Here is a 26,320-nt window from a genome sequence, read left to right as displayed (position 1 = left end):
CTTCTCCTTCCTTCCTTCCTTCCTTCCTTCCTTCCTTCCTTCCTTCCTTCCTTCCTTCTTTCCTTCCTTCCTTCCTTCCTTCCTTCCTTCTTTCCTTCCTTCCTTCCTTCTTTCCTTCCTTCCACCAGGGCTGGTGTTTGACTAACAAGCATAGTCAGGGGAGCCCTGTGGGTTGTTTATAGCAGGTGTCCCTCTTGCTAGCCCCCAGGGCCTTATCATTTGTTCAATATTTTAACCATCACCTTGTATTCAAAAATATTTATTGAGCACACACTGTGTGCTTTAGGCCCTGTGTTTTTATCAAGCTCTGAGACATACCAGTGTCCAGATATGATTCCTCACTCAAAAGCTTATGGGAGACACATCTGTCATCACAGTGCAAGAAGTCTAGACACAGTGCCTGTCGTAGGAGTTAGAAAAGGGTGCTCTTATATCTTGGCCAGAAATGGAGCAGAGACATTTTGGAAAAGTGACTCAGGGTGAAATTCCACATTCCAGATTCTTACTGAGTCCCCAAATGGCAGTACACGTAGGTATCCCTGAGAGATCTTTCAGGCCAGCATTCCCAAAGTGAATGCTGAGGAATGCTAGTTTTGTGAGACGTTAATAGATATTACTCCAAAAAAGGTTCAAATAAAGTTAGTTTGGAAAATTCTGGGTCAAGCAAAACTACACTGGTTTCTATGTTGCAGGACTTAATCAGAGCCTTCATGTGTTCACTGCTTTGTGGAATCTATGCTATCTTTGTAGCATGAAACATGGTGCCCTGTTTTAGGGAGTCTCTCAAAAGACTAGTGCTCCAAAGCTCACTCTGGGGGACTCTGATCCCCTTATTCATAGACAAGGAAATAGGCCCAACAAGTGGCTGGCATGTGGCCAATATTTCACAGCGAGCCGGGGGCTGAGCTGGGACTAGAACCCAGGGCTCCTTCCATAAAAGCAGGGCATGTGGTTTGGGCTTTGGGTACTAGTGGCACATGAGAAGAGTAGTATCCATGTACACTGAAGCAATCCTGCAAAGATTACTAGAGGAGGCAGGATATGAGCTAGAAAGTCCAGAACCCCTGGGGAGCTAATGACTTGTGACTTTATTGACTAAACAGAACTATCACTGAGAATCAGATAACACCATAATTGACACCCAATTTGTATAGAGAGAAGTTCAGGCTGGGAAAGACTTCCCACTGGAGTTTGGTCCCTGAATTCACAAAGAGTGGAAGTCCTTGGAAGTGTATTTTCCAGGTACCTTCTTTCGAGAAGCCTCCCCTGGTTGCTACCCCCAGGGGTACCAAAATGATCCCTCCCCCAAAATTCTCACTCCAGGTGTTTTGTAGAAGCATTTTGCCCATATTCCAGTCTTTCTTGAAAGTTTTGGTTTAGCCAATGTGAGATCCTCACTAGTTTATAAAAGTTAGCAGAGCTGGTGGTTTATTCTTCCTTGCATGGTCAGAGTTTTTCAGAAACTCACTGTGTACTGGACATGGTGCTCAGTGTTTTCCCTGCATCCTTTCCATTTTACCTTCACCACTGCCCCTCCCCTGCAGTAGCTATTTCTATCCCCATCTTACGGAAGAAAAAACTGAGGCTTGGGATATTGAAGTGACTTGCTCAAGAAAATGGGCCAGTAAATGATGAAGCAGAAACTTGAATGTGTTTCCCTTTCCTGGTCACTTGTGAAATTGGGCTGACGGAGTCATAGATAATTCTACAGGCGTGTTGCTGTCTTAGGGCAGTGACCCGACAGTGATAGGTCTGTCCTGTCTCTGCAAGGCTGGGGTTGGAGCCCCCACAGAGCAGCCGTGTTTCAAGCTCAGCCTCTTCTCAGCTTGTTGACCGTAAGAGGATCCAGGGTGTGAAGTGGGGTCACCTGCAATTTAGAAGGGCAGGAGTCGTAGACTGACAGCTGGCATGGTCTTCAGGCTCCTATACCTACTACCCCTGTGTCCAGACTCACCCCAGGCCTTCTAGAGTCCTTGTCTCACTCCCCCTCATGTCAGTACAGAATTTTCCATGCTGAGGGGCTCCTGGTTTCCCCACCAATCACTCTCCATCTCAGTCATTCACCTTTATTTATGGACAGAAAAAACTTAGATACAGAGTTCATACCTGTTGTCAGTGTGGATGAAATTTTAACAGTGTTGACACCGAAGAACCATTCTCCCTGAGGTTCTGGTTTGGGCCAGGGGATGGGGTCGGTCTTCTTTCTTCCGTAATTAAAAATTCACCAGCAAGGACAGATTGCTCATCAATCTTTCATCTCAACAGTCTCTGTTGGAGAAGACGGGGGCACCACTGATGAGGCATGACTGGCTGCCCAGAGCTCCAGACCTTGCTACAATGTGCATGAGTTCAGGGCCTTGGGTGGGAAGCAGGTGGGTCCAGCTGAGCCTGGGGTGAAGCTCCTTGAACATCACCAGAAGGATACTGGGCATGACAGGTGGCCAGTCCTAAGCTTTCTGCCTCCTAAGACCTGAAGGCATTGGGGAGAGTCCAACAGAGGGTCAGAAAAGTGAATGTGTGGAACAAAATGGTCAGGAGGCATTGAAATAACAACAGTGCTAGTCGTAGCCATTTAAGATCCTAAAGTTGCTAAGAGTAGATCCCAAATGTTCTCACTTCAAAAAAGAAATGGCAATTATAGGACAGGATATCCAGATATACATGTTACTTACCCCATGGTGGCAATCATTCTGCAGCTTGTAAGTGTATCAAATCAACGTATTATAACCTACAAAATGTTATATGTCAATTATGTCTCAAGCTGGCAATACAGATCTGATACATCCTCCATGTTTTAGCCAAGTGTAAAGTTAATAGATACTCTCCAGTTTAAAAAACAAAAACAACAACAACAAAAAACAAGCAAAAACAAACAAAACCTTAATGGGATAATATGTGCGGGGACTTCAGCATAGGGCCAACCTAGAGAAAGCATCCTAGTCCCTGTTGCTAGTTATTTTAATTGTTGTCAATGTTGTTGCCTCTGTTCCAGAACTCACCTCCTGTGCTGGTTTAAGACACGTTACATAACTTCTCTGGGACTCAACTTCCTCATCTGTAGCATATGAATTCTAACAGTAGCTGCCTCTGGTGTTTGGGGCAAGGAGTAAATGAACCGGGTATCCCTCAGTGTTGTAAAATCACTATTGAGCAAACCCAGGCTGACATCAGTCTCCTGGCCTGGCCAAGCCCTGGGGTATTCCAGGCCAAGGGGAAGGGATAGCTTGGTGGGCGAACAAAACACTGGCTCTGCCCCTTTGTGGCTGTGTGGCCTGTGCAAGCCCACCTGTCTCTTGGACTCAGTTTCTCCATCTGTACAAAGCAGGTGCCAGAGCAGGTGATCTCCTGGTTCAGTTCTGGTTCTGGCTTCTGTGAAATCCTGCACATGGCTGCCTCTTGTCAGGCTCAAGTTTTCCCGAAAGATCTTTAGGGAGGGGCGTTCTCAGGTGGCTACTTCATCTCCATGACTATTCTGTGTCAGCCTCATGCTTGTGGGTTCCCTGCAGCTCTGCTCCTGGATCTCTGTGAACTCTGGGCTGGCTGTGTTTCCAGGAAGGGGGCAGTCTGGCTCCATAGTGAGAGGAATTTGAAGGGTGTTCAGTGGAAGAGAACAGGCAGAGGTGGCAAGAGGACCTCAGGGTGCCGGCCGGGTTCCAGGTTCTGGGGAGGTGGGGTGGCCGAGCAGGGCTCAGTTCAGGTGAGCAGAACAGAGAGATGCCAGCTAATAGTCATTAGGGTGGCACTGAGCCCCTGACACTTGGTAGGACCTGGTTAGCCTTGGCTCAGGGCCTGAAGGATGTGCATCCTGAGGATGAACAGGGTACAGAAAGGCAGGGCCGTTGTGCTGGACATCTGCCATTTGCCCCTTGAGACAACTCTCCACCCTCTTGCCACTGCCCTGTGCCCTAGGCGATGACCTATAGTCATCAGTGCACTTCCTCCCCTCTCTGGCTTCCTGTTGGCTGTGACCAATGGGGAGCTCTAGCAGGATATAAAGTGAGGGGGGCAGGGTTAGGGTATTTCGTCTCCAGCTGTCTCCCTCAGGATCACCGTGGGGTGGCTGCAGTTCTTGATCCCAGGTGACAACTCCTGTCAAGAATGTTCTCTGTGCCTGGGTCTAGAAACCATTCCCACTTCCCATGCCCTAGGGGTGGTGGGAGCAGAATCCGCACGTCTGCTCCCCCCAGGGAAACTGTGCCACTCTTGCCCACTTCCGTGAAGAGGTCCTTTATGAAGCCTTCAGGATCCTGCCTGATTCAGCTCCCCCAGAGCTGCAGAGCAAGGGTACAGGAAAGGAATTCAGGATAGGAGGAAGTAGGGCCCCCATCAAAACCATTTCTGGAATCTGATTTCCATCATCTTACCCTTGATTATTCTCAGAGACCAACCTGGCATTCTCCCTCTGGACTTCTGGCTCATGTGTTTAGAGCAGGAGAAGGGAAGGGAGGGGAGGCAGCTACAGCCGATTTGAAAGGGGAGCACACCTGGGCTGTGCAGGTCCTGGCTGGCAGCAGACCCCCAGCAGGGACGGCACCATTAAGCACTCACGGGGGCCAGATAGGCTGGGATTAGGGAGCATTTGTGGGCCCGAGCAGGCAGCTGACGTGGCTCCAGCGCATTGCCAGCCTGCTGGCCTGTGGCCCAGAGGTACAGCTGTCCCCAGAGGAGTCAGAAAGCCGGACTTGTGCATGAAATCCCTCAGTTTCTAAATACTGGGATCAGTTAAAATATTAAATTTTAAACAACCAGATCTGAATCTGGCCACTGGTTTGTGACCTGGAAAATACAAGCCCCTCTGACCTTTCTGATCTCAGTCTTGTTTGCTTGTAGGTTTACCACACCCGGAGTGCAGACTGAGAGCAGCCCAGGAGATAGGTGAGTGTGAGAGCCAAAACCCCGGGTTCACCTGGGGGGACTCAGAGACCCACTCACACCTGGGCACATACTTCAGCACCATTACTGGACCTGGTTTAGCAACATCTGGTTTGCTCACCATGTGTCTTACCACCTCCACTCTCCTCACCCCTATTGTACGTCTGCCCCAGCTCTTCCTAATCCTCTTCTGAGCACCAGAGCTCTGAGCAGTGGCTCCCCAAAAACCGGTGGCTAGCAGTGGAGGGGGAGGGAACCAGAAGCAGAGCTGAAGCTGCAATTTGGGCCTATTTCCTAAATGTGACTTCCCCCCATCCCAGTACCGCACAGGGCTTGCGTGTGACCTCTGTATCTCGGTGTGATATTCTGCCAAAATGCAGGTGTGCCAGGATTAGTACATGGTCTTTTGCCATAAAGAGCAATATTCATGAGTGGGTTACAGGACTATCTTATCAGTCCTTCATACATTAGTATCTTTTAATGCCATCTGATTACTTTTTGATTACTGTCTTGCTGGGGTCAGCCACACTGAGGGGTTTTTTGATTTAGGAATTGAGAAGGAGGAGCCCTGCATAGAGGCTGGGGCAGCCTGGGTAGGACCTGGGGCAACAAGGGTCTGGGGGCCTGCCGAGGACATTTCTGGTAGCTTAGTGACTATTTGTGCGGAGCTGGCTCTGGGAGAGCCATCTTTGGCCCCTGTGCTGGGAGGGTGAGTCTTCTGGATACCATGGATACTACCATGATATCCCTGGGAAAGCATGCCCTCAACTCCAGACCATCTGTTTGCAAACAAACATTTGGAGACAGAGCCCCTTGCTTGAGGGACTATCTGGGAGTTCTCTGGGACAAGCCAGCTTGATTCCCTGCCAGTGTCCTGGGGCCGTTACTTCCCCAGCAACCTGGGAGAAATCATCCTTCCTCTGGGTGGCTGTGTGTGGAGCTGGCTTTACTCCTGGATGGAATCAGCAGTTGCCCCAGGGTATGATCCGATAGAGTGTGATCGGTAGAGCCCTCCCCACCCAACATCCCCTCCTGCCCACCTGTCACACTGCCCAAATCACCATCTGTGTCACTCGTTGGGAAAGGATGAAGAAGCTTTGGAAGCTTCCACCAAAATGTCAACTGAAGGTTAGTAGTGGTTATTTCCAAATTGCAAGATTATATGCAATTTGAGTTTCCTGTGTTTTCCGTTTTATGTGTCAAGCACATGATACTTTGATGTTCTCCCCATCGCCACCCCCGAATGCTATCTGGGGTAGTCTAGTGACCCACGGTTTCTTGTGTTCACTGTAGAAATTATCTTACCAGATTAGCTCTAGCCAGTAGCTGGGCCTCAGGAAATTGGGATGCGGGACAGATACATTTTGACGGAGAGGCAAAAGGTGATGTTGGGAAAGGATTGAGGAGCTGTCAGAGGTGAGCATGGCCTCCTCCTCTTATTCTGCTGCAGTGGTAAGCTAGCGAGCCAAATCATGATATTTTTTTAAGAAATAAGGTGGACTTGGTTTGTTCCCTCAATTAAAGCCCCACCTTCTTCCCTTTCCTTGCTAAGAAAGCAGGCTCTCACTTGAAGGGCAAGTGCATTGAGGCAGGGACGGACGTCACTCTCTTGCATTGACTTTGGCCAGACAACCTAGGTTTTCTTTATTCTTTCTTTCCTTTTTTCTTTTTTTTTAAGATGTCTAAAATTACAACACAGACTCTAGGGAGCTTTTAATATGTGTGGTCAGAAATTGATAAATTCCCTAAAGTGGCATAACTGACTAGAGAGTTTTAAGAATTTTTTAAAAAGTTTCCTCTTTCAGAAGTAAGTAACCAGTAATTCCACTTCTGGGAAATTTGCCCTGAGGAAATAGCCCAAGATGTGTACAAAGATTTATCTACAAGGATGTTTATCATAGCATTATTTACGTTTGTTAAAAAAGAAGAAAACAGGGTGAGTATCCAGCAGCTGGGGGTTGGAGGAGCCCATTTTGGCACATGCAGATGGTGGAGGATTCTGGGCAGCCACTAAATACAGTTTGAGATGAATTTTTAATAATCTAGGGAAAATGGTCGTACTTCAGTGGTAAGTGAAAAGACAATTTCCCAAATTCTTCCTGACTACATTAAAAAAAAAGGTGGGGTAGATAGAAACAAGTAAGCAAGGTAGAGAGCAGAGAGAGAAAGAAGATTGGAGAAACAGATACCAAAGTGCCAGGGGGTGGGGGGCAGCGGGGGTATCAGGCGACCTATTTTCTGCTTTGTGCTTTTCTCCATTTCTAATTTCCCACAGCGGAATGTTCCCTATTTCTCAAAGAGCAGTTACAATTAAGAAAAAATTCTCTACCCCTCACCCCGTGTGTGTGTGTGTGTGTGTGTGTGTGTGTGTGTGTGTGTGTACATTTTGCCAGTCTGCTGTACAGGAAAGATTGTTATATTGTTACTTTTTATTCTGAAGCATTCTTTTCCTTAAAACATTTTTTTAAACCAAAACCAAGGTCAGTGCCACACAGTGTTCTTCCATCCCTTGAACTGGGTCTGAGAGAGCTGGTTTTGGGGGCTGTATTAGTTTATTAAAACAGGCATAACAAAATACCCCAGACAGGATGGCTTAGACGATGGATGTCAATTATCTCACAGTTGTGGAGGCCTGAAGTCTGAGATCAAGGTGTTAGCAGGTTTGGTTTCTTTTGTCTCTCTCCTTGGCTAGAAGGCTGCCTCCTCCCTGTGTCCTCATACAGTCAGTCATACCTCTGTCTGTGCTGTCTGTGTCCTAATCTCTCCTTTTTTTTTTTGTTAAGGTGAATTTAGTTGTTTTTTTTATAAACATATAATGTACTATTTGTTTCAGGGGTACAGGTCTGTGATTCATCAGTCTTACACACACATAATGCTTACCACTGCCCAATGTCCATCACCCAGCCACCGCATCCCACCCATCCCCCTCCACTCCAACAACGCTCAAGTTTGTTTCCTGAGATTGAGTCTCTTATGGTTTCTCTTTCTCTCTGGTTTTGTCTTATTTCATTTTTTTCTTCTCTTCCTCTATGATCCTCTCTCTTATTTCTCAAATTCCACATATCAGTGAGATCATATGATAATTGTCTTTCTCTGACTGATGTATTTCACTTAGCATAATACCCTCTGGTTCCATCCATGTCATTGCAAATGGCAAGATCTTATTTTTTCGATGGCTGAGTGATAGTCCATTACTGGCTGAGTGATTTTTTCGATGGCTGAGTGATAGTCCACACACAAACATCTTCTTTATCCGTTCATCTGTAGATGAGCATCTGGGCTCTTTCCATAGCTTGGCTGTTGTGGACATTGCTGCTATAAACATGAGGGTGCAGGTGCCCCTTCATATCACTGCATTTGTATCTTTGGGGGTAAATACCCAGTAGTGTGATTGCTGTACCATAAAGTAGCTCTATTTTCAACTTTTTGAGGAAACTCCATACTGTTTTCCCAATCTCCCCTTCTTAAAAGTATACCGGTCTATTGGAGTAGGACCTTGCCCTAAAGACCTCATTTACCATAATTACCTCTTCCGAGACACTCTCTCCAAACTCTCTCATGTCTGAGATCCCGAGTTTTAGGACTGCAACATGAATTGGGGAGGGGGGTCCACACTTTAGCCTATAACAGGGACAGTCTCTTCCCAGTGACCGTGGCCAGTATTTTGCAGAGCACAGAGCTTGAAGCTCGAGTGGGAGCAGGGATATTGATGGAGAAGACATTGTCCCTGCCTTTATTTTTATTTTTTTTTAAAGATTTTATTTATTTATTTGATAGAGAGAAATCACAAGTAAGCAGAGAGGCAGACAGAGAGAGAGGAGGAAGCAGGCTCCCTGCTGAGCAGAAAGCCCGATGTGGGGCTCGAACCTAGGACCTGGGATCATGACCTGAGCCGAAGGCAGCGGCTTAACCCACTGAGCCACCCAGGCGCCCCTGTCCCTGCCTTTAGGAGGTCCTCAGGGAGGCATGATGCAGACACTGAATGCAAGCCCCTCACTTCTCCAGCAAGATCCAGCAGCAATGGTAGGACCGTTCCTGGTTGTGTCCAGCCACCACAGATTGGCTGCTCAAGGTCAAGGCAAAAGAAAGAGTTGAACATACAAAAAGATAATTTTATTAGGAAACTTTCAAGCACATCTACCATAGTGAGAATCAGCAAGTGAGCTATGAACAATCAAATCATTCAAATGGACTTCTGGACACTAAAACTCTAAGAATCAACTCAAAGTTGAAACTGATTTATCAAATCAATGGTAGAAAAAAGGAATAGGTGGGCAAGTTGGGTGTGGAAGGTTGTGGGTGTTGAGTTTAGTAGAAACAATGATTATTAGATTGGAGAGTAGTGTGAAAGCTGGGGAGAGGCTGAGGTAGGCATCCGATGGCAGGCACCTTAGATTTAAGTGGAAGGTAGTAGGGAGCTACAGCAGGCTCTGGAGCAAAGGTGGAGCAGAATGAGAACAGAAGTTAAGAGAGACTGCAACAGAAAATCTAGTTAGGCAGTCTTTGCTGAAGTGCTGGAATGAGGGTCTCAATGTAAGTTCTGGAAGCAGAGCTGCAGAGGAAGACTTGGGAAGATGTTTGTACTACTTCATTTTTCTGGGCCTTTTTCCATGCCCTTCTCTCTGTTTCATCTCCAGCATGGCAAGCTCTTAAGCATCGCATTCATGGAACCCCTCTACGCTGAAGCTTATATTAACCTCCAGACAGAGACTTCTTCTTGGGCTTAGCTGCCCATTAGAGCACTGACATAGCCTGTCATGGGGATCTGCACCTCTCCCTGTTCACTGCCAAGCTTCACTGGGTTAAGAATTGGGTGCTCAGCGAGTGTGGGTGGGGTAAGATTGATGACAGAGTCAATGATTGGATGTAAGCTGCATAAGTAGTTGGAGCTTAAGAGATTCAAAAATGATTCCAAGGTGAGTCTGTAAAATTTTACAAATTATCAAGTTCCTATCACGAGTGTGGCACTGGTGAGAGAGGAGTGACTTGGTCCCCACCCTCATGGAGCTTACAGCCTAAAGTGGGTAACAAAATAGTAATGATAACATGATGAATGCTGTGAAGCCCCCAGTCTGCTAGGAGAGCCTGAGGGTGGGGGAGGGGTGGCAGAATCGAGGTGGGCTTCTTGGAGCAGGTGCTTATTTGAGGTGAAAATTGGAGGATTTATGAGGATGCAAATGTCTGAGCAGGTCATAGAAGTTAGGTGATGGACCAAGATGAAGGTGAGGTAAAGGGAAGCCCAAATAAGGAGAAAAGAGATTCCTACAAAGGCATCACCTATGCAGAGATCCTGCAGTGAGGGAGAAGCTTTAGAAATGCAGAAGCCAAGCATGCCTAGAACATAGAGACCAAGGGGGCTACTGGTGAGATGAGAGGTGAAGGTCAGAGGACAGCATCATAAGGCCACCATTGTCAAAGAGATTTTGGACTGTACTCTAAGAACATCAGGAATTCACCAGAGGCTTTTAGTCAGGGAGCAATGTGAACAGATCTGTGTTTTTAAAAGACTGCTCTGGCTGGAGCTATGCTGAGTATGGATGGCTAGGAGCAGGAGGGGGATCAGTGGGAGGCTGATGCAGCTGTCCAGGCAAGAAACGGTGGTCACCTTGCCTCAATGGTGGCTGTGGATGATGAGAAGTAGATAGAAGTAGATGAGAAGTAGATAGAAGAGAATGACTCTCAAGATGTAGACAAGAATAGAGAGCAAGGATGACTCCAGGCGTGGATTTAAGCAAGGGCAGAGAGGACATTTGCAGAGATATTTGGGGGTGCTTTTGCCACACTGTCACCCCACACTGAGTTCCAGCAGTCCAACTGCCGGTCCTTCAATGGGGTTGTCACTCACAGCGACACCAGCATATAGGCCAGCAGTTGATGGCAGGACCTCAAAGACCAGAGAGGAGAAGGGGCTGCCTGCCCTAGACCCAGAGGCCAAACTGGGACCTAGGACTGTGCCCAGCATCCTGGAGTTGTTGGGGGAGAATGGTTGATTAAGAAAATCTGACCCACAAAGCAGAAAAACTGGGTTTAGCATTTTCCTCTGACTCAGCAAAATCTCTTCTCTCAGCACCTTTTGTAGGAGACTGAAAATCCACAATTATTCCTAGATATCCCCTCAGTATTGATTCTTTATTCCTTGTCCAAAAGTCCTGGGACTTCCTTCCCTGATTGATGTTAACACTGGAGTAAAACTAACTTATATTGGAGCAGCCTTCTCCCATCTGCCTCTCAGGGGGCCCTCATGGTGATGCTGGAACACAGGCCAGGAGGTATTAGTATTCTTCCCATTCCACAGATAACAAAACTGAGACTCGGGGAGAGGATGCCACTTGCCCAAAGTCACACAACTCAGAAATGGGAGAGACAGAACCAAAACCCAAATTAGGAGAGTCTGCCTTCAGTGCATTTTTCTCAATTGTGTTTTTTGTCTTTAGTCTCAAGGTAACTTTTGAAATAAATGACCTGGCACATTTTGCTTTTAGAGCATCTGTTTGTTGCCTGCTAATAAAACCTTCATTTTTTCCTTTTGCTCAAACTGTTTGAACTGTACAACCCTGTTGTAATTCCTTCCACATCTATGTAAATAAATCCTTGTAAGAGCCAGCTGCAAAGCAAAAGATTTGGAGACAGCAGATCATCAGTGTGAGAACTTTTCCAGCAGCTGGCCAGCAAGCGGTGGGCGGTGAGGTCCGGGAGGCTGGTGAGGGGCTAGATCATGAGGACTTTGCCTTAATTCCAGGTGGGATGGGGCATGTGAGATTTTGAGGAGGGGACTCAGGGGAGGGGCACTGACTTGCACATGAATAGAAAGCCCTTGGTTGCTTTGCAGAGGGGAGACCACATGGCATAGGGGTGGAACCGGGAGACTGGAGTATTTCAGGTGAGAGATGGTGGTGGCCATGGAAGTGGGGAGAAGTGGCCACATTCTGAATGGATGCCTCCTGGGGTGTGTTTTGACATCAGTTTTGGTGCTGAAATTTAACTCTGATCCTAACCACCCAGAGTTAGCACAGACCCCCACAAGTTAAAGGACACAGTTGCCAACAAGATTGCCCCAGCTTCAGATGCCAACCACAAGTGGGGTCCTCAAGCTAACACACTTCTGATGGGCTGGCTATAAATTTGGGGGTTCCTGTAGCCCTCTCTGGCTGGAAAATTCACTAGGATGACTCACAGAACTCAGGAAAGCACTCTACTTGCATTTACAGTTTTATTATAAAGGCTATAGATCAGGACCACCCAAATAAAGGACACATAGGCGAGGTCTTGCAGGGTCCCACCAAAGACCTGTCTGCTCTCCTGGCACATTGATTGTTGACCGACCAGGAAGCCTCACTGAGCTCCAGTGTTGAGAGCTTTTACTGGGATTTCATTACGTTGGCATGATTGGCTGATTGCTTAGCCACATGACTAAAGTCAGTCTCCATCCTCCCTCCCCTGGCTCAGAGCCCCAATCCTCTAATGATGGCTAAAGATCTTTCTGGTGACTAGCACCCATCCTGGTTCAGCCTATTAGCAGAAACTCAGATGTAATCCCAGGGGCTCATGAACAACAAAAGACACCCCCATCACTAGGGAAATTTTAAGGATTTACAGTCTCCCTTCTAGGAACCAGAGACAAAATTCAGTCATAGTCTTTATTATAAACAGGGTAGATGCTATTGCCCTTTACTGAGACTAGCCGAAGACTAGAGGCCGGGGTGTGGGCTGGGCTAGTAGGTCTGGTTGGGGAAATGAAGGGTAATGTTTTGGACATATTGACTTTGAGATGTTCATTAGACATCCAAGTGTGGAGTTGGCAGTTGGATCTGAGTTTGGAGCTAAGGGAAAGATCAGTATGTAAATCATATTTGAAGCCTCAGGATTAAATGAGATAACTCAAGGAGTGAGTATAGTTGGGGAGAAAAGAGCAGAGCTCTGTGTTTGGAACAGTTACAGCTGGGGGCATGGTGGGGTGGGATGTTGGGGGTAGTGCTCACAAAGGAGGCAGAGGATGAGTGGTCTGAGAGGCAGGAGAGCCCTGGGTTCCCAGGCAGGTGTTTCACAAGGAGGGGAGAAAAAGTCAGTGCTAAACACAGCAAGTCAAGGAAGAGGAGGACCAAGAAAAGGCCATGGGACTTGGCAAGATGGGGGCTGCAATGACCTTGAGCTGAGTGGCTTCAAAGGAGGGGAGGTGACAGTAGGTGCCTGGCGGGGCATGGTGGGGGGAAGTAAGGTGGGAATGGTTAGTGAGGAAGTACAGACAGAGGGCAGCCCCCACCAACCACCCAGGGACTGCAGGGCCTGTAGGGATTATGATGGGAGCTGTCACCGCACAGCTGGCAGCCAGAGGGAGTGGTCCAGTGCCAGCTATGTCCCTACTTCAGGATTATCTGGCAACTCAGAGTGTGGCTGGAGAGAAGACATAGGAGTGACTACCCACACTGTACAACAGAGAAAGAAAAGTGGAATGTGGCATGGCAGAGGTGTAGAGCCAAGAGAAATCACTGCTGATGGGGGGCGATCAGGACAGGTAAGCATAACAACGAGGCATTTTTTGGGGGGTCTGCCCTCATGTGCCTGGGGACCTGCTGACCCCTTGAATTGTGTTCTTGAATTTAATTCTCACAGTACTGGTATTGTCCTCATTTTACAGACAAGGAGACTGAGGCGTATAGGGGATGAGTCACTTATCCAAGGTCACAGTCTTGGAAGTTGCCAGAGATAGAAGTTAAGGCAGACTGTAAAAGATTTTTACAGGTAAAGGTAAAAAGGGAACAGGGGGATAGGCTTAAATGAGAACACAGAGACAAAAAAAGTCTCATTGAGTTGGGGATGGGGGGTACTGGCAGACTCATTTGGAACAAGAATGGGACAGGTCCTAAGTCCTGTATAAGTCACTCAAGAAAGGGACCCAGTCCTCTTGAATGCCATTCTGCTCAGGTCACTGGCAGTGTGGCCTCCAACAGGCTCCTAACCCCTCAGGCTGTCTTCTTCAGTAAGAGGAGGGTAACACGTCTCCACTGGGGTCAGGGCACGGGTGTGAGGGCTGGCAGGCTGAGTCAGGGAGAGACTGGGAGGAGAAGGGGGTGGGGGCTGGCCTCCGGGGGTGTGTGGGGATTGCCTGTGGGCCAGGAGACAGGTGTGGATCCCACACACCCCGGCCTGCCCCTCAGCCACCCTTCTCCACCCCCTACCATCCCCTCACCCAGGGCAGAAGCGTGCCTCCACTGGCTGTTCTTATCACCCCTGGTCTGTCGAACAGGAGCAGCGGGTCCTGCCCACCCCTGCCAGAGCACACAGTCATGACGTAAAGCAGCATCTGGGGAGAAAGCACTTAGCAGAAATGCCCAGCAGAAAGTAGCATCATTCAGAAGTAGACAGGAGCCACCAATTTCAAGAGAAAGGCGGATAAAGTAAGGAGAAGGCTTTCTGAGGTGGGATTTGGCAGCTGTTTGATTCTGAAATGTCTCTGCTCTGTCGACGTAAGCCTGTGAGCCCATGGGTGCTCCTTTCCTACCTGTGAAATGGGCACATCCTGGCTGATTTGGACTGCATGCCACCTGCTGAGGACAGCACTGGGAGGCCAGCCTGTTGGGATGTGCTTCCAAAACATTTTGTGATCATGGAGGGAGCTTTCCACCTAGTCCCTCCAACAGTGTGCATGGCTCTGCCAGGCCTAACACAGACACTTGGCAGGGCCTCCCTGGGCCTCCCATGTCACAGAGGAATAGACTGAAACCCAGAGAGACCGGGCCAAGTTTCCCTCCAACCATTGTTGATATCTCCTCTCTAAATCTTTTTATACACCATGGAAGTGGAGAGAGAGGAGGGGAAAAAAGGAGGGAGGGGGGAAGAAATAAGAAAAAAGAGCAGATGGGGAAGGAATAAGACCCATGGCATTACGTGGCTTTAGGAGGATGGAGGCTCACCTTTGTGTTCAAGAAGAATATTAGGAATCCCAGTTCATTAGACACTTTGGAGTGGGAGAGAGGCCTAGAACATTCTTAATTTGGAACCTGTCAAGCCAGTCACTTTATCTGGACATCCATGACCCCACTATGTCACTTTCCTTGTATAGCCAATGTGTTGGTGGTTTAGTCTCAGGTTGCATGGGGAGAAGCATCTAGAAGGGAAAAAACCCTTAATGATATGCCCTAGAGAATATAATGTGCTGCCACACCCATGCACACATGATTTTGGAAGGGACTCGTAAATGTGGGCCAGGGGCCTGGATTTGGAAATGCCTGAGACCTAGGGGCAGGCAGTGAGTGAGGCTGGGGCATGCCTGGCCCCCTCCAGCTTCCACTGTCCCCACTGGGCAAGCTCAGGGCTAGTTCTTGAAAAGTGAGTGCCTGTTCCACTCTCCCAGGGGGCTCCATGCTAACTTCCAGAAACCCTGGCTTGTGTGCCTTCTGGCCTGGTTCCTGGCTGTGGGTCATATTTCACAGTATTCTGGAACTTCTTTACCCCATTCTTGGTGTCTTCCATGAGTCCTCTAGAAGATTTGAAGGAAGGGACAATTAGAGAGCAAACATCCCATCCTGAGCAGCCACCGGGAACAGAATACTATGCCAGGAGCCTTGTGCACATTATTTAACCTGAGACTTGTACCACTTCTGGAAGGTGTGGGCCTCAGTCTCTGTTTCATGTGCAGGCAAACTGAGGCTCAGAGAGGTTCAGTAGTTTTCCCTGGATGCCCCAGCCAATAAGTGGAGGGAGCAGAGTGGGAAGCTAGGACCATAGGACCCCAAGCGTCCTGCTGCCCCCTGTACATCCCCACCCTGCCCTCCAGCCTGGGTCTCTGAGGATGGTGCTGACATTGATCCTGCCTTTGTCTCTGGACTGGCTTGGCTATTCTTTTCTCCTCCTCCCGTCCCAAAGGCCCACTCTCCTCAAATGCAGTTCATGTAAGACCCCACTTTGAGAACCCCTTGACTCAAATCCTGGAAAAGTCCTCAAGGTCCTGGAAATGCTCCTAAATTGGACCCCTCTGAGAATAAGCAAAAGGAGATGAGAGGCTCTAGGAGTCCAGAGGACAAAACTGATTGGTTAGGGCTTGAAGGAAGACTCATGCCCTTTGGTTTTGAAGAATGTAGTCATCAGACCTCCAATGCCAGTGCTTGGAATAGTGGGTCAGGAAAGATTAAAAAAAAAAAGGGTGGGGGTTAAGAGCGACATAAGAAGGAAAGAGGGGGATGGGGAGAAGTAAAGGAACCAGGAATGGCTAGGGAGAGTAGACAGAGTCACAGGTTCTTCTGAACTGTCACGAGCCCAGTGGGAATATGAGGTGACTTCCCAAGCACTATGGTAGGGGTTGAACAAGAGGGAGCTTGGGTCATTGAGGAGTGACCCAGTGGCACAGGCCCCTTGGTGTCAGGTCACATGGCCCACTCCCCAGTGACTGAAGGCACTGCAGTGCCCCAGTGAGGTTCACCTCACCAGCCCCATGTCATCCAAAGATGCTGAAATCACCAATGAGGTCCACTGCACACTGTGAGTTTTGAACCCATTCCCATTAAAACAAAACCAGAAACCTGCTAGGTAAGAGAGTTAGCTCTCACAGGGTTAACCTTCAGTTATTCAGAACCCACTGGGCCTCCCCTTCCCTCACACAGACCATCAGAGGGCCTTCCTCCACCCCGTCCACTGGCATTTCTGTAGTGGCAAATGGTTTGCTCTCTGGCCCCCACCAAGGGCCTTTTGTTAGAGGTTGTTCTTTAATTTTCCATTCCTTTTTATGCATACTTGCAAAGCTCCCAGCTCCAGCCAGGCGAGGAGGAGACTTGTAGTAGCAGGACTGATGATGTTGGGAGGCTCCTTGCAGCTGCCAGAGCTGCAGTCCTGGGTGGGGGCGGCCTCGGGCTCTGCAGCAGCGGCTCTGTCCGCCTCTCCTGCTGGCAGCCAGAGCTCTCCGTAGGGCTCCTCACCCTACAGCTCTGGGGCACGGGAAAGGCCTGCTCCTCTTGCACAGCTGGCCAGGGACAGATCTGGAAGGCTAAGTGAGGGTCTGCAAGTACCGTGCACCCATGGAGGCCGGGAAGGAGCCCTAGGCTCTGGGACTTCCAGAAAAACAAAGCTGATAAAGCTGTTGCTGCTGAGATTGAAGGAGGAAACAGCTCAAGAGCCTGTTCTGGGGATTCTATGAAGCCACAGCAGGACTTGGCTCTGCTCACGCTTGAGGTGGCCTAGAATTCTGAGGAAGGAAGGTGGCTGTGGCTCACATCCAAAACAAGGAGAATATAGGACTTCCCTGAAGGACCTTAGCTCCTTCCTTCATTCTTTGCCAGATGTTTTCTGAAGGCCAGATACATGCCAGGCTCCCTGCTGAGCACCAGGGGCTTAAAGGAGAGCTAGAATTAGGCCTCTACCTAGAAGTACCCCTCGTCTTACCAGGAGGATGGTTGCTTAAATACCTGTAATGTCACAAGATGTACGATAGGAGAGAGTCTGCCAGAGGCAGGGAGAGGCCAGCTAGGCTTCAGGATACTGGAGAAGAATTTACAGAGGGGCTATTTGGGTTGGGTCTTGAAGGATGTGTAGGAGTTCTTCAGAGGACAAAAGGCAGCCAAGGTGTTTTGAGTGACTACAAAGAGGTTTGGACATACAAAAATGTAATAGAGTGTAGTGACAAGCTCGGCAGGCCTGAACAGAGGCTGCAGAAGATGAGAAGAAAAGACTGATAGGGCCACATCATGAAAGGCCTCAAATGCCAGGTAAAGGAGTTTTAACTTGATGGTACAGGCTGATGAGAGGCACCAAAGATTTTAAAAAGAGTGGTGTGATGTGGTCATTTTGCATCTTAGAAAACTCAGTCTGGCTACCATGTGGATGGGATGAAGAGGGACACTGGGAGACCCTCTCCCCCCAAAAACTGTGTCCTTAAACTTGTGCAGACCAGTGCTTTAGACCAAGGTAGTGGGGTTGGAAGGTGGAGAACCAGGGACAGCTCTGCTCTCTTCTAAGTTTGGGAGGCCAGGCTGGGTAGAGCACCAACTATGAGGGAAAAGGAAGAGTCTGGGATGGTTTTGGATTGGAGTGGGCCATGGAGACTGGATGGGTGATGAGGGGCCTCTTGATGGGAGCAGGAAGCAGAGAAGAGTTGCAGGTGGAGTTGGGAAGAGAGGAGAAGCGATGAGCTTGAATGTGGCCATAGGGAGCTAGAGATGCTAGAGGGACATCACTTTAAGACAGTGTCACCTGCAGGCACCTTCAGTCCCTTATGCCAGCAGGCTCCATGGTACAGCTTCTGGAGCTGCTGAGATGAAGCCAGATTTCTCATGCTCATACCCTCCAGATTGCTGGCACTCCCAGTGTGGTCACTGAACTTCAGATATTAGCCAGCACTCTGACAGTAAGGTCTTACCTTGCACCTACTAAGTGCTTCATTGGCTCTTCTCAGCCTGGGCCTAAGTAATCCTGGGTGCAGGTATGAAAAATGGGTACCATGTCTCTGTTGAGGGCAGGTTCGCCGAATACTGAATGGGAATGCTGCTGGGCAGATTGGAGGTGCAGAGTCTCAACTTGAAATTGGACATACAGAATGATTTTGTGTCCTGGCTAGGTGCCAGAAGACCCTAGATAATGGTACCCAGGGATGGAGCGAGGGGAGTCTGCAGGCTGGCTCACTGAGCATTGCCTTGGCCCACCACTGACGCTTCTCCTAGGAGGCCAGGAATTCTGCTTGGTTTGGGGGGGGAAAAAAACCTTGCAGTTAGGAGAAAGAAAAATGTGGGAAAGAAATTGTTTCTAAGGTGGCAGGCCCCAGTGCTGGAGTCTAGGTGTGCCCAGCCTTGGGGAGGCGGGGATCTCCAGGTAAGAGTTACCAGGACAGACAACTGCATTGTGTGGGACTTTGTGCTGGGCTTTCCCCTACCCAGACATATTTGATCCTCACACGTGGCGGGATCAGAGAGGTAAAGCAACTGGCCAAAGTCACACAAAGCACAAAGCAGAACTGGGTTTCTGCCAGGCCTGGCCGACTCAGGTGTAGGCTTTCCTTCCCCTTCCACCAACCACCATGCTAGTGGTGCACCTTAGCCTCTGGGTGAGGCTGAGAAACACAGAACACTTGAAAACAGTATGAGATTTATCACAGGATTACCAAATTCTTTTTTAAAAACATACAGTGAGGGGTGCCTGGGTGGCTCAGTGGGTTAAAGCCTCTGCCTTCGGCTCAGGTCATGATTCCAAGGTCCTGGGATCGAGCTCAGCAGGGAGCCTGTTTCCCTTCCTCTCTCTCTGCCTGCCTCTCTGCCTACTTGTGATCTCTGTCAAATATATAAATAAAATCTTTAAAAAAAATACAGTGATTGGAAACAGCAAAGGGATGTGTGTGTGTGTGTGTGTGTGTGTGTGTATAGACTTGTTCATCATATGTAGATTTATTGAGCACCTGTGATGTGCCAGAGCCTGGGGATACAGCAGTGACCAGGGCAGACACTGTCCAGGCTCTCAGGGAGTCAAGAGTAGGCATGTGAGGGAGAGTCTTACACATAAGCAGGTATGTACGAATATACACATATGCTCACTTCAGTGATCTAAACCAGAGTTGTAAGGATGGACGCGTTTGCTTCAACAGATGCACACACAGATACACACCCCCAGTGCTCACACTCGTGCGTATGCACACCCCCACGCACACATGTTCACCAATAGGCATTAAGTAGGGAGAAGGAACGGGGCCTGCAGCCCGATACAATAGCCCAGGAGAATGTGAAGTGCAGCCTGTCATATTTCACCATAGAGACCAGCCCAGGACTGCAGTCCAGGCTCCTGTCTGCACCCCTTCTGCCAGCCAGGGACCGGGCTTCCGGAACTGGACAGTGCACACTGCAACTTTGCCCAAGGAACTCTGCCGAGAGTTCAGCCGCCATCTGTCAAAATGGCCTGGGCACTTGGCGGACACTGTCTCTTTGCACATTTCCTCCAGCTCTAGATGTGGGCACAGTTATTACCCCCATTTACAGGGAGGAAGTGAGGCTCAGCAAGATGGGAATCTTGCCTCAGGTCTCATGCAGCTCACGCGTGGCGGAGTCCAGACTTGAACCCTGAACACCTCCTTTGAAAACAGCAGCCAGTGCTGGTGCTGCTCAGGAAGATCCTGATGCCCTGCGCCACCTTGAATGGTGGAGTCCTCAGGTCTTCCTGATATTCCTGACAAGCTGAGGCCTCCTGGGACACGGAGCACCTCTTTCCTAATGCCCCAGGCCTCATTCTTGGGGCCATTGTCCAGGTTCCCCCCAGCATGGCCCCTCTGGGCAGTGACTCGTCAGGTGGGAAGGACACTGAGCCTAGCAGGGACAAGGGGACAACTGCTCAGGGATGGTAAACAGGCCAAATTTGCAATTTGTCCCTGCTTCCCGCTGCAAGCTTAATCTCTCCATTCATCTAATGGGGATAACGATAGTCTCCCATGTTGGGTTCTGCTGAGCATTAAGTGGGATAACACATGGAAAATGTTTAGTCCAAAACCTAGCATATAGACTCGTTCTGTGGTTTTGTTATTCTTTGCATTTGTCCATCCAACCATCAGTAATCTTTACGGGCCTAGTGAGAGAGTAAGTATGCTACACTCTAGAGTTAGGGGGCAGGCTCACATTCTAGTGGGAGAGACTCAAGTATTAATAAGTGTGCTTTGGTGCAAGAGATGCTGGGAAGGAGATCCATACCGGGTAGAGTAGGGGCACAGAAGGCTGAGGTGCATTCCGTCTGGAAGCAAGGGGAATGCTAGAGTTGCAAAAGAGGGGGTGTTTTTCTGTCAGAGTGAGAAAGGGCATTCCTGGAAGAGGGACAAGGAGGCCAAAACTGAGGACAAGAATAGTCAGATGCACTAGAGAAACTGTACACGGTCCAGGAGGGGCTGGTTCTACTATCCACAGAGCCCAGGCACATGGTCTAAGTGAGAGAAACAAGCTGGGATAAGACAATATGGAGCAGCGGGGACTGTGGCCAACTGGAAGTTGTTTGACGGCTCAAAAGGGGAAGTAGGACTCAGCTTCAAGCAATTGTTGCTGTGAAGGAAAGCTGGCCCAGTGTTGCCAGGTCTCCTAAGTTTTTAAGAGAAGCCGGAAACCCACATTTTTACGTGAAATTTCCTGACTTTGAAACATTGGTCTAACACTGGGAAAGCCAAACAAAATATCCCAGGGGGCTGCCAGTTCGCAGCCTCTGGTTTAGACTCTAACAGAGGGGTGGCATAAGAGGGGATGAAGCTTTGTGCTGGCAGGCCTGTGTCTGACCATGGGGCAAGGGCCCGCACACGTGCAGGACCCAGTCAATCAATGCTGGCTCTGCAGCTGAGTCAAGGAATGTGAACTTTACCTGAAAAGTTAGGGCCGACTGACGTTCATGGTGGAGGACTGAAATTGAGGGCGGGTATGTTTTGCAGCCATCAGTCCATCTGCCACGTGGAAGCAGTGAGGTAGGACAGGATGCTTCACAGTGCTTCAGGCAGGAGGTCCTGGTGTTGAGAGTCAAGACTAGGGGGAGAAGGAGAGGAGGGATTCAAGAGGAATCCCATCTGCACAGACTGGAGAGGACAGGAGAGGGGAGACTCCTGGCCCACAGGGCTGACTCAGTGCTGCTTCTCCCCAAAGTGGGGGATCTGCAAGAAGTGTGTGGGGGCAGAGGGAGGAGGACCAAGGAGTCTGTTTTGGGCCATGTTAAGTTTAGATGCCCATGGGACACCCAAGGGAAGATATGCCATTTGGCCAAACATGCAGCTCTCCAGAGAGGGAGGGGTGAGGACTCAGAACTACACCTCCACCCAGCTCTTGCCCACTTTCCAAGGGCCTCTAAGATCTCTGTTCTCTTTGGGTTGCTCTTTGGTCTGAGAGTTGAGAAGTTTATTTCTCGGGTGTCGATTTGTGTTTTGTTCCTGGAAAGGCTGAAGAAGGAGAAGGTGGATCGGTATATGTGAAGTAGAAATCTGGGCATACATCAGCTCTGAACCTTCTCCCCACCTCCACCCCATGCCTTGGCAGCTGGCGGTGGGGAAGGGCTGGGCAGAGAACACGGAAGACACAGGCCCCATAGGTACTGCCTAATAAAAATCTCTTTCCCCTGGAGCCAGTCTCTGAGCTCTGCTCTTCTCAGCTCTTGCAATGGGATTTTACCTGCACTCAAGAGGAGCAAAGGATTTGCTAAGCAGACTGAGGGTTGAACAAGCCCACTTATGAGAGCAGGCTTTTAGCAGCATCATTTGCATTCCGACAATGAGTATACAAATTATAAATGACTTCTAATCTATTTTTAAAGCGGTTTTAAGACTTCTCATCTGCTGTCAAGAGTGTCACTGAATATACCAAGGACATCCACAGCAACAATGCAGTCCTTTTGAAGAGAAACTATGCTAGTAGAGAACTCACCTTCATCAAGCTTCTGCCAGATACAAACTCCGGGCTCCGTGCTAGGCATTTCAGGGGCATTGGATCATTAAGGCCTCCCTGTGGTCCCCAGAGGCGTGGCACCATTATCATTTCTTGCAGAGGAAAGGAGGCCAGGCTCAGAGAAGGTGAGCTCCTGGTGCTGACCCGCTCATTGTGTGAGTGCGGAGTTGCCCAGGACTGCGATCAGCTCTGGGTTCTTTCTAATACACCTCACAGTGAATACTCACTAATTCCTATTTCTGTTCCTCAACCAGAGCAAGGAGGGGGAGAAAGGAGCTTCACAGGGTTTGGAGAGAGGAAGCTGAGAAGTCAGAGAAAAGATACAGCCCCCAAAAGGCAGGAGGAGGGGTCTCCAGGGCTGGTCGTGGGTATGGCCTGGGAGCCCCCCCTGGGCAGGTTATTTCCCCTCTCCAGGCCTCAGTCTGGAAAGGGTGGCATTTGTCCTCCACAGCAATGTTCCCAGCTGCAGTTGCTGGTGTTCCACATCTTTCACCGTATTGGAAAACCCCCTACACTCTCAGCCACTTACTCTTGCTTTTATCAGTTCACCATTGTACTCCAGGACATTATTTTTTTTTTTTAAGATTTTATTTATTTATTTGTTAGAGAGAGAGAGCGTGAGCACAGGCAGACAGAGTGGTAGGCAGAGGCAGAGGGAGAAGCAGGCTCCCCGCAGAGCAAGGAGCCCGATGTGGGACTCGATCCCAGGATGCTGGGATCATGACCTGAGCCGAAGGCAGCTGCTTAACCAACTGAGCCACCCAGGCATCCCCAGGACATTATTGTAACGGTAAACTTTATTATGCACTTAAACGGAATAGAATATCACTTGTCACACATAGAAGCTAACCACCCAAATAAATAAAAAGAAAAAGTAAAAATGTGATTAAACTCTACTAAGCTGTTGTGGCCTGAGGTCTGCATATGTTCTCTCTCCTCTCCTCTCACTCCTTCTGCCTCCCTCCCTTCTTCCCTCTCTATCTCTGTCTTCGTTAGAAGGGAGCGAGGTCTGCAAGTGCCAGGGGGGTGGGTGTTGAAGACACACTGGCCCCGAGCTGAGTCTCTCCTCCTCCAGAGAACCAGCAGCCATAAAAGGGGCCGGAGCCAGAACCCCTTTCCCAACACTAAGGCAGCATTACCTAGTGCCTCCTGAAAAGGCCTCCCCAGTCCCTGGAGTCTGGGGTGGTGCTCTGCAGAAAGCCAGGCCAGAATTCCTGTTGCCGTCCTCCCAGCACTGTCACAGTCTGGCCTTGAAAGCCCCCAGAGGACAGAGAAAGAGGGAGTGGGTGCAATTCCAGAATGGCCACCCTTTTGTGACAAGGAGGTGAGCATGCCTCCCCACACTGTCTCCCTTTTGATGGAGGGAGGGGCAGAGGGGGCTCTAAGGAGGCTTCAACCCAGCATTCCTTCTGCCCTCTGGGGAGAGTGCTTGAGCCTTGGTTTCTTTCCTTGCATGGTGAGACCCCTCAAGTGTGCCCTCAGTCACCTTCAGGGTGTGGCAGCCTATAATCCCTATAATCCCATATTAATGAATTTGCATGCCCCAGAGCAGTCTTACTTGGGGTGGTGGGGAGGGGATGGAGAAAATGAAGCAAACTCTTCTCCCTCTTTGGCAGGCTGGAGGAGAACTGAGGGCTTGCCCCTAAAAGGGGCAGAAGGGGGTTAAATTGCACATCAACCCTGAGCTCCAGTCAGTCTTCGTTTGGGCACTGCCTATGTCGTGGGTGTGTGGGTCCCCACTGGGGCCCTCTCTGCTGTTCTGTGCAAGTTTCTGGAGTATGTGCATGCTCATGACCATCCCCTTCTTGTCTCCAAGGGGCCTCCCCTCCTTGGCTTTGCTCAGCTACTGGCCTTAATAGGTGGGGGTGGGGAGGGGGAAGGACAGAGAATGTTAGACTGAAAAGATTAGAGACCTTCTAGTTCATGATTATTCTACAACCAGGGAGGAAACTGAGACCCTGAGAGGGGAGGTCTGACCACCTCTCCAGGCTTTCTGACTCCGGAGCCACTCCTCTCTCCCCACATTAATCTTCCTCTCAGGGGGTTGAGGCTTCATATATTGTGAGTGGCTTCCGAGCCTGCCCTGGGGACCAGCCAGGTGGACATTCCCATTTTATGGGCCTTGGACTCAGGGTCCAAGCTAACTAGACTCATATCTGTGCCAGTTCTGTGTTCCAGGAGTGTCTTTGCTCACACTGGACTCCAATCATGGCCCCTAGGGATATACTTTCCCCTTTCTGCCTAGAGAGTCTGCCTACTTCCCCTGCCCTTTGCTAGGCTTGACACAATGTCTCCTCCCTCTTTGGAGATTCTGAAACAGTCTCACGTGGGCAAGCCAGCAAGGCTGTGCAAGCTCCCAAGGCTGCCCCTGGGGGTGCCCTCACTGTATCAGGTACTCTTTCAGCACAGCTGGATTTTGTATGAGCAGAACATGTGCAGGTCTTGGAATATGGGCATACTCCTTGACAGCAGGATGGGGGCCTTGCTGCATGATGAGCCACACCTGGAGACCCAGCCTCTCTGCCAGGGACTTCCCTCTCTTACCTTGTTCCTACACTTCATCTGGTCTTCTGCCTGACCTCTTACCTGTTTTACATGCCCCCCCCCCACCGCCCATCCTTGTTCCACTCTCCATCATCCCAGGCCCTCCCCCACTTTGCAGGGAGGAAAAGGTTGGTTTTCTAGTTAGCAAGGTGAGCAGTCCCCAGATCCTCCCGGGACAGTGGCAGGCAGACACTTGGAGACCCGGTCCATGCTGGAGTCAGAGTTGGTGTGGGCTAGGCCAGGGGCAGGGAGAGGGCTACAGATTCTGCTGATTGAAGAGCTAAAGCACCAACTTGTCTGCAGTTTGAAACCAGAGGCATGTGAGTAAAGCTGTAGCCGACGCCACTGATGCCACCAAGCCTGTTCCCACTGTGAAAGGGCCTTTGTTTTACCCCTTGATTCCTGGGTGAGCAGTGATTCCATTTTAATTAAATACACAGCGTTTGGGGTTGAGCAAGCTGCCAAAGCCCTCTGTTCCAGGGTCCAGGGGGAGCAGGATGGGGAGGCTAGGGGTGCTCACCTTGCCAGAAAATGGTGAGCAGGAGGGAGCCGAGAGCCTGGGGCAGGTAGTTGTGTGCCTGTCAACAACCAGTTAATATTCAGTGCAGAGGAATTCACCCTGCAGGACGCCAGACCCCCGTGGGCATCTGGCACCTTCAGGGACACACTTAGGAAAAAAAACCCAAGGGCAGGAGAAAGATATTTCTGATTTTACACAGGCCTGGCAGGGGCTCAGGGAGGAGCGGGTGAAGGGCTATGCTGGGTGACAGCCTTTCCACCCCCACTGGCCCCAGCCTCTCTGCTCTCTGATACCATCTTCTATGCCTGCTACAGGCTGGTTTCCTGCCCAGAAACAGTCCAAAGATCAACAAAACAGCACAGACAAAACTCTGAATTGAGAAGCCTACAGGAAACTGAGCCCAAGTTACCCAACCCACTTTTCCTTTGATCCATCATCATGGTCTAGATGTGTCCTCCTCCAAGAAGCCCTCCAGAATCCAGACTATCCCCTATCACCACACACTCCATGTTACCCATCACTCTAAAATCCTCCTGTTTGTTTATTTGAATTCTTGAATACTGGCTATCTCTTCCATGTAGAACATAGACTCCATGAGGACAGGAGCTTTTTCTTATTCAGTCAGTGCCTGACACAAATCATGTACTAATTAATGGTTGAATGAATACACTTAGGTAAAACTTAGGGGCAACGACTTCACCTAAAAACACAATGTAATTTTAATAATGTAAAAGTCCATTGCGAATATTTTGATTCTGGGGATCATCCAATCAAAAGAGGTTCCCTGAGACCCTGTCCCACTCTGTGCCAGTCCCCAGGCTGTGTAGTGCTGGGGGTATAGCAGTGAAGCCAGCGTCATGCCACCTTCAAGGGGCCCTCAATCTAGAGGAAGACAGACACAAAATCACAGTTCAGTGGGACAAGGCTATAGTGGAGGGCCAGAGGGAGTTCAGGCAAGGGAATGATGGGCTTCCTGAAGAAGGGAAGCATGAGCAAAGGTGTACCTGGGAGAGAA

This window comes from Enhydra lutris, unplaced genomic scaffold (assembly GCF_002288905.1).
Source record: "Enhydra lutris kenyoni isolate GAN:26980312 unplaced genomic scaffold, ASM228890v2 scaffoldscaffold10, whole genome shotgun sequence".
Classification (NCBI taxonomy): domain Eukaryota; kingdom Metazoa; phylum Chordata; class Mammalia; order Carnivora; family Mustelidae; genus Enhydra; species Enhydra lutris.
The sequence above is the reverse complement of the archived record's forward strand: the minus strand, read 5'-3'. Positions refer to the sequence as shown.